The following is an 8,880-nucleotide window of genomic DNA, read 5'->3' as shown; positions in this document are numbered from 1 at the left end:
ATCATATTTAACTCCAAATAAATACAGAAAATTACTATGAAATTGTATTTTGCCTAAAGAAAATGAAGCCTACATTTAGAACTATTAATATTTTTTGCATTGTGATATTATTTTCAGGATAATTCTGCACATTTTACCCCCAATTCTCATTACCGTAATGCATCTGAATGTTTAACTTTTATTATTTTACATTTACATTTAGGACCATTAAGATTTTTTGCATTGTGACATCATTTTCAGAACACTTAAGGACATTTACAACCCAATTCTCATTACCGTAATGCATCTGAACATTTTACTTTTACTATTTTACATTTACATTTAGGACCATTAAGATTTTTTGGATTGTGAAATTATTTTCAAGACACTTCAGCACATTTTACCACCAGTTCTCATTACCGTAATGCATCTGAACATTTTACTTTTATTATTTAACTTTTACATTTTAAGACCATTAAGATTTTTTTGCATTGTGACATTATTTTCAGGACACTTAAGTACATTTTACACCCCCATTATCATTACCGTAATGCATCTGAGCATTTAACTTTTATTATTTAACTTTTACATTTTGAGACCACTAAGATTTTTTGCATTGTGGCATTATTTTCAGGACACTTGAGCACACTTTACCACCAGTTCTCATTACCGTAATGCTTCTAAACTTTAAACTTTTATTATTTTACTTTTACATTTTAAGACCATTAGATTGTTTGCATTGTGGCATTATTTTCAGGACACTTAAGCACACTTTACCACCAGTTCTCATTACCGTAATGCTTCTAAACTTTAAACTTTTATTATTTTACTTTTACATTTTAAGACCATTAGATTTTTTGCATTGTGGCATTGTTTTCAGGACACTTAAGTACATTTTACACCCCAATTCTCATTACCGTAATGCATCTGAACGTTTAACTTTTATTATTTTACTTTTACATTTTAAGACCATTAAGATTTTTTGCATTGTGACATTATTTTCAGGACACTTAAGCATATTTTACCGCCAGTTCTCATTACCGTAATGCTTCTAAACTTTAAACTTTTATTATTTTACTTTTACATTTTAAGACCATTAAGATTTTTTGCATTGTGACATTATTTTCAAGACACTTAAGCACATTTTACCACCAGTTCTCATTACCGTAATGTATCCAAATGTTTTACTTTTACATTTAGGACCATTACAATTTTTTTAACACATTTTACCCCCCAGTTCTCTTTACTGTTATGCATCCAGACATTTAAATTTTACCATTTTACATTTACATTCAGGACCATTAAGATTTTTTGCATTGTTAAATTATTTTCAAGACGCTTAAGCACATTTGACCCTCTATTCTCATTACCGTAATGCATCCAAATGTTTTACTTTTACTATATTACATTTACATTTAGGACCATTAAGATTTTTTGCATTGTAACATTATTTTCAGGACACTTATGCACATTTTACACCCCTATTCTCATTACCGTAATGCATCTGAACGTTTAACGTTTATTAATTTACTTTTACATTTTAAGACCACTAAGATTTTTTGCATTGTGGCATTATTTTCAGGACACTTGAGCACACTTTACCACCAGTTCTCATTACTATAATGCATCTGAACATATTACTTTTACTGTTTTACATTTATATTTAGGACCATTAAGATTTTTTGCATTGTGACAATATTTTCAAGATGCTTAAGCACATTTTACCTCCCAAATCTCATTACTGTTACGCATCCAATTGTTTTACTTTACTAGTTTACTTTTACATTTAGGACGTTAAGATTTTTTGCATTGTGACATTATTCTTTGAACATTTTCTTGACAGGTTTCGTGAGAATCACAAATACACAATATAAGTACATGCTCGCTTAATGAAAATTCATTAGATCCGACCAATCACAACGTACACTTATTTCCTCATTACATATTCTGCTACACAAATATGACATATTACAGAAGTAAAAGCAGTTGTGATAGCTGGTGCACGTTGGCGATAGAGCAATCGCATATGGCACAATGTGTAATGTCCACTCGTTCGAGTAGAGGCGATAATATAATGTTTAGATTACAAGTCTCTATATTAATCCTGATAAACAAACAAAACAACCAGTACATTAAACAAACAACAAATTGGCTTCTTGTTAATCATTAAAATGTATTGTGACGGATTTCCCACTGATAATATCAGAGACCACACACACACATGTAAACACACACAACTGTATAGCAGCTCCCTTCCCATTTCCTGTCTCCATTGTCCTGCTAGAAACCTACTGACCAGAACACACAGACACATACAGTATACACACAACCCGTCCAGAGGCCAACACACAGCTTACCCAGAGGGCATGTTACACACACACACACACACACACACACACACAATAGTGTGTATGCACTTGGAAGCACACAGAGTATTTCACAGTGGCGGTGTGTATTTTGAGATATGGCGGTGTGTATAACGCCCCAGTGAGGGGGTGGAATTTACATGCAGCCATTAAACTGGATCTTTTATTATTCAGGTACAGTATAAGTTGCTATAATTATATTGAATTTAACTTACTTTTATAAATATATTGAACTTTTAACATTTGAAAACATTTAGCCTTGCATACGTACTATTTTTACATAGTACACCATAGTTAATATTTTATTTACTTAATTTCACTTTCTATTGCGCATAAATGAACAATAGAAAAATGCTTTTTCTCTCATACATAGAATTGGAAAGTCATAAATTCATTAAAATAAACAATTCACTGATTTACTGATTTGCTGTGCGGAAGTCCCAGTATTTTCAACTAGTTCTATAAGTTTGGGTGTTTTCTAGTTGGATTCATTATATTTAGTAAAAATGTATATGTTCAGTTTACCTAAACTGAGATTTTTGCACCAGATAAACACTATTCTGATTGCAGAACAGCTCATTTTATTTGTCCAGATCTATTAAGTTATTCAAAAATACATAACAAATGCTATTCAAATTAAACAATTGCTTGAATACACCTCTATTGTATGCCATCCCAGATGTGTATGACTTTCTTTCTTCTGATGAACACAAATTAAGATTTAAGAAGAATATCTCTGTTGGTCCATACAATGCAAGTGAATGATGGCCAGAACTTTGAATCACCAAAAATCACATAAAGGCAGCATAAAGGTAATCCATAAGACTCCAGTGGTTAAATCCATGTCTTCTGAAGTGATATGATAGGTGTGGGTGATAAACAGATCAATATTTAAGTCCTTTTTTTTACCACAATTATCCACTTTCACTTCAATTTCTTTCTTTTGTTTTTGGCAATTCTCATTCTTCATGCATATCGCCACCTACTGGGCAGGGAGGAGAATTCATAGCATAAAAAAGGATTCACTTGCATTGTATGGACCAACAAAGCTGAGATATGTTTCTAAAAATCATCGTTTGTGTTCTGCAGAAGAAAGCAACTCATACACATCTGGTATGGCATGAGGGTGAATAAATGATGAGAGAATTTTAATTTTTGGGTGGACTATTCCTTTAATACCTTTTATTTGACGATTAAACCCCTTGACATTTTTAAAGTCATCAAATCATGGGGCCTGGGTAGCTCAGCGAGTATTGACGCTGACTATCACCCCTGGAGTCATGAGTTTGAATCCAGGGTGTGCTGAGTGACTCCAGCCAGGTCTCCTAAGCAACCAAACTGGCCCGGTTGCTAGGGAGGGTAGAGTCAGATGGGGTAACCTCCTCGTGGTCGTGATTAGTGGTTCTCACTCTCAATGGGGCGTGTGGTAAGTTGTGTGTGGATCGTGGAGAGTAGCATGAGCCTCCACATGCTGTGAGTCTCTGCGGTGTCATACACAGCGAGTCACGTGATAAGATGCGCGGACTGACGGTCTCAGAAGTGGAGGCAACTGAGACTTGTCCTCTGCCACCCGGATTGAGGTAACCGCGCCAACACGAGGACCTACTAAGTAGTGGGAATTGGGCATTCCAAAATTGGGAGAAATAAATAAAGTCATCAAATCTTTTTTTTTTTTTAATCCTATAAATGTTTTTCAAACAAATTGGACACATTTCTACAAATCTTAAAAGATTTCTCATTTTTATCATCTTGGACAACGAGTATTTGTAAATGACCCATCATATAATACATTTAAATAGATTTAAAACAGATTTCCCCCTTAATTGTTAGTAATATTTAGTGTAGCTGTAGTTTAAATTATAAGTAGCTTGTGGCTTGGCACTGATATATACACACACACACATGCACACCACCCCAACCACTCAGCAAGTGAAAAAACAAATCTGCATCTGTACAAATTTTAATCTATCAGATTCCAGCCAGTGAATGAGGCTAGAAGAGAGAGAGAGAAACAGAGAGAGAGAGATGCTGTGGTTTTGTTTCTCTGAGGCAGAAGAACCCACAAGCAACCCGGCAGCCATCCCAGAAAACAACTATACTTCTGACAAGCACTCTAATGAAACCACAACACACAAACCACAAACAAATACACACAGACACATACACACTTGAGATTATGAATTGGTTCTTTTGGACCGTTTACGTAAATGAGCCGGTTAAAATAATCAATTACCTTATATTTAGCATTGAGAACTCGTGTAAATGAACTAGTTCACATAAATGATTCACTGATTCACTTAAGCCCATGCACAACCTTAAAAGGACTTATTCTGTATGAAATAGAGTGTTTTCACCGTGTTATTGGTCTATATTTGGTACAAATGTAAAAATTCAAATAATGTCACTAATTAAACTGTAAATTTCAACGGTTCTGTTTTCATGAGTGCACAAAACACAGCGTTACACGCAATGACCGTGCGCAACATCTTTCGTGCCAGTGCAAAGCGCAAGTGGGTATGCGTGGAAGTTTTTGCGATATCTGTGGGTGTATGCACGCAAACTGTACGTTTATTGTATATTAATGAAGTGGCACAGAGCGCAATTTGCTAATTTCCTGAGAAATAGGTCATTGCGCTAAGACATTTCAGACAACCACGTCTGTTTTCAGCACAAAGTCTAAACTAATTTCCAACGGTTTACAGTTTGGACATTTCACCAGCAGGTGGTTATAAAGTTCATGTCCAAACTCTGAAAATATAGTGGAACATAAAATTTTGAACTTGATGATCACTGTTGCAGCCGTCTAATGTAACAAACATTTATGAGATTTGTGTTATCTTAAGGACATGAATTATTTTTCAATTATTATTATTATTGTTTATATTTAAAATTGTATATATGATCTAATCATAGGGGATTTTCTCCCCTTTTTCTCCCCAATTTGGAATGCCCAATTCCCAATGCGCTCTAAGTCCTCGTGGTGGCGTAGTGACTCGCCTCAATCCGGGTGGCGGAGGACGAATCTCAGTTGCCTCCGTGTCTGAGACCGTCAATCCGCGCATCTTATCACGTGGCTTGTTGTGCGCATTACCGCGGAGACACAGTGCGCGTGGAGGCTTCACGCTATTCTCCGCGGCATCCACGCACAACTTACCACGCGCCCCACCAAGAGCGAGAACCACATTATAGCGACCACGAGGAGGTTACCCCATGTGACTCTACCCTCCCTAGCAACCGGGCCAATTTGGTTGCTTAGGAGACCTGACTGGAGTCACTCAGCACGCCCTGAATTTGATCTTGCGACTCCTGGTGTGATAGTCAGCGTCTTTTACTCGCTGAGCTATCCAGGCCCCCGTCGTAGAGTGATTTTTAAGTCACTGCAAAAACGGGCCGGTGGAAGATGTTGGAGAAAGTAAATGTTCTTGAATTGATATGATTTTCTGACCACTTCGTTATTTAGATGATATTTTCATTTCTTTTTATGTATAATTTGAATTTAGAAATATTTTTGGTTCAATTTTTTCGTGTTTCAAAAAATGAATTTAATTTATCAAAATCGACCAGTTCGTGCTGATACAATCACTGTTAATACTCGCCATGATTTCTGTGTCAGAAAATTATTAAATATCACCTACATTCTTTAAAATTTAATGGAGCGTACATCCAAATTCTGATGAAAACCTAATTTTCTAAATATATAAAAGGAGCGTGCCACTGTCACTAGAAATATGCCTGACATTCAACAAGGATGCAGTTAATGCACAAACGAATGAAGTCCATATTTCTATTCTTCTGATTCATTGCATATGGTCCATTTACGCTACCAACTTCTTAGAAATGTGCTGTTTTTGTTTATATCACTGGTACTTGACAGGGAATGGACTCAATACTGTAATAGGATGCAGATGGTGCAATAACCGGAGAAGAACCTCAGAATTAAATTGCATTTGACCCAGCCCATTAGCGCTTTGTGTGTGCAATTTTGCAAAAACCCACTTGCACCTAGACTAGAGCATGCTTGCACGAAAACACCAAAACTTCATGGCCATGCCCACTGACTTTGTGCATATGACTTAAAGCATAGCGCTGTGCTTAATGCTAGTGCTCTTAAAATAGGCCCAAGGAGATATCTACTTCTGCAATCATGACTTCTTATTGCAGAAAAAATAATATAAACTGATTGTCATACAGTATTGTGGCAGGGAGGAGGGTGGGGCCAGTTCGTGATGCTGCACACCCGGCCTCTAATCAGGCTAATCAAGCTCTAGAGAGGGATAAAGTCGACCGGAGACGGCAGTGCGAGAGAGAGAGAGTTACGGGCAGCTGTCCAACACCTGTGTGTGTGTTTGTCTTTTTGGTTCAGTTTCTTATTAAACTATTATTTATATTATCAAGCCGGTTCTCACCTCCTCCTTTCCATTGAACTCGTTACACTGGTGCTGCAACCCGGGAAGGAGGAGGGATGCACCGTAGTAGAGTCCTCGCCACTACCATCCACCCCAACGGAGCAGCCGCGGCTATCCACCGGGGGACGGAGGAGCCTGGCCGCCTGAAAGCGGAGGAACGGCTGCCGACCGCGAGGGGAGGAGGGACTCCTAACTGACCGCCTGGAGCAGTCAAGGCCGCTGCCAGAGGCGGAGGAGACCCCTACTAGCTGATAGAACGCTGCGGGGTCAAGAGGACCACCGACCGTGAGCGGGGAGGGGCTCCTGGCCAACCACCTGGAGCGGGAGGACCGATGTCAGGGGCAGGGGAGACTCCTTCCATCCACCGAAAACGTGGCGGGGCGTTCCGTCCACCAGGGGCCGGAGGACTACCTCCGATCAGCCTGGGGAGGCGTGGCTGTCGTCCACTAGAGGGTGGAGGAGTGGCCGAGGACCAAGCTGTGGCGTATCTGAGAACCGGCGTGTAGGTTTTTTTTTTCTCTCTCTCTCTTTCCTCTCTCTCCCGCTGTCGCTCCGTGTTGGCCTTTCCCTCTAATTTTTGGGGTTTTTTGTACCTCCCCTTGTCACCTTCCCAGGTCAGGATGACCTGCCGGCAGGCCCTCCCCACCCCCCCCCCGGAAAGGAGGGGGGATGTACGGATGTACAAGGAAAGGAGGGAGGAGTGTGGCAGGGAGGGGGGCGGGGCCGGGTTGTGATGCTGCACACCCAGCCCCTAATCAGGCTAATCAAGCATTTGAGAGGGATAAAGGCAACCGGAGACGGCAGTGCGAGAGAGAGAGAGTTACGGGCAGCTGTCCGACACCAGTGTGTGTGTTTGTCTTTTTGGTTCAGTTTCTTATTAAACTATTATTTATATTATCAAGCCGGTTCTCGCCTCCTCCTTTCCACTGAACTCGGTATAAGTATTTTTAAATATTTTCTTCTTTAAGTAGCCTAAATGTAGTTAGCTTTTTTCATTAATAACTTGCACCATCGCTTGCAACTTTTTAAAAGAGTAGCTTGACTGTAGTTTAACTACTTTCAGTTATGAGCAGCTTGTAGCTTGGGAAACTACCATTTAAAAGTAGCTTCAACAACACTGTGTGAAGTGCACGAGAGACTTCAATCAGAATTGATTCCATTAGAATGTGACAAACATGTTGCTAAAAGGATGATATGATACTTTAAGCATAAAAATACTTGTCACACACAAATATGGGCTATAATAGTCCTTTTAAGTTTAACTATTTTTTATTGATACTTTATGGTATTTAATCAAATACAAGTTCATTTCTAGTAATTTCTCTAAACTCATCCACAATACATTTTGGCATTGTCTTCTCCGTGAGGAATGCATGCAATGCTACCTTAGAATTGGTGCAAAAAGATTTATCTTGCTGTTTACTTTTTGAAGCAGCCTTTGTGTCAGGAGTGTACCAATGATGCCTTAAAATGCTGTCTAGGTAGGCATCTCACTAGATTTTGGAACAACGGCAAAAGGACACTGTGGTTTTATTCAACACATATGGATTTGGATCGGTTCCTTTATTTGTCTGGAATAGGCTACTTGATCTGATTGGCTGGTTGCTTGGTTGATTTGACGCTTTGGCTCGGTAATTGAAAATAACAGGATAATTGATTTGATTTGTTGGAAGAACTGAAGGTGTTTCTGACATGCCTCTAGAATCTAGTAGGAAAGAACAATCACAAATGAGATCTCTGTAAAATCTCAGTTGTGTCTCATAGACAGCAATGGCATTAAATGTAGAGCAAACTGAGACTATTGCTAAAGTCTCTTGCTTCTCAACTTTTTCCTCTGAGGAATATACCCCAGCAATCTCACGTGTGTCTCAACAACGCCTCAAACAGACTTGCTAACACACACTTGTACACTACCACAGCTTCTGTTTTATTCTGCTGATGCAAATGCTCCTTTTCTATTTACACATAACACATGTTTGCTATCTAAATAGGGACATATCATTGACTTTAATTGTTTGAGATATATATATACAAAGCTAATTATAAATATTAAATACAAAAGCAGTTGAGAACCACTGTGCAACTTCATTGTTGGCATTTAGCATAATAAGGTGATGTAACAATTAAGT

Source organism: Myxocyprinus asiaticus, chromosome 39 (genome assembly GCF_019703515.2).
Source record: "Myxocyprinus asiaticus isolate MX2 ecotype Aquarium Trade chromosome 39, UBuf_Myxa_2, whole genome shotgun sequence".
NCBI lineage: Eukaryota > Metazoa > Chordata > Actinopteri > Cypriniformes > Catostomidae > Myxocyprinus > Myxocyprinus asiaticus.
Note: the sequence above shows the minus strand (reverse complement) of the source record.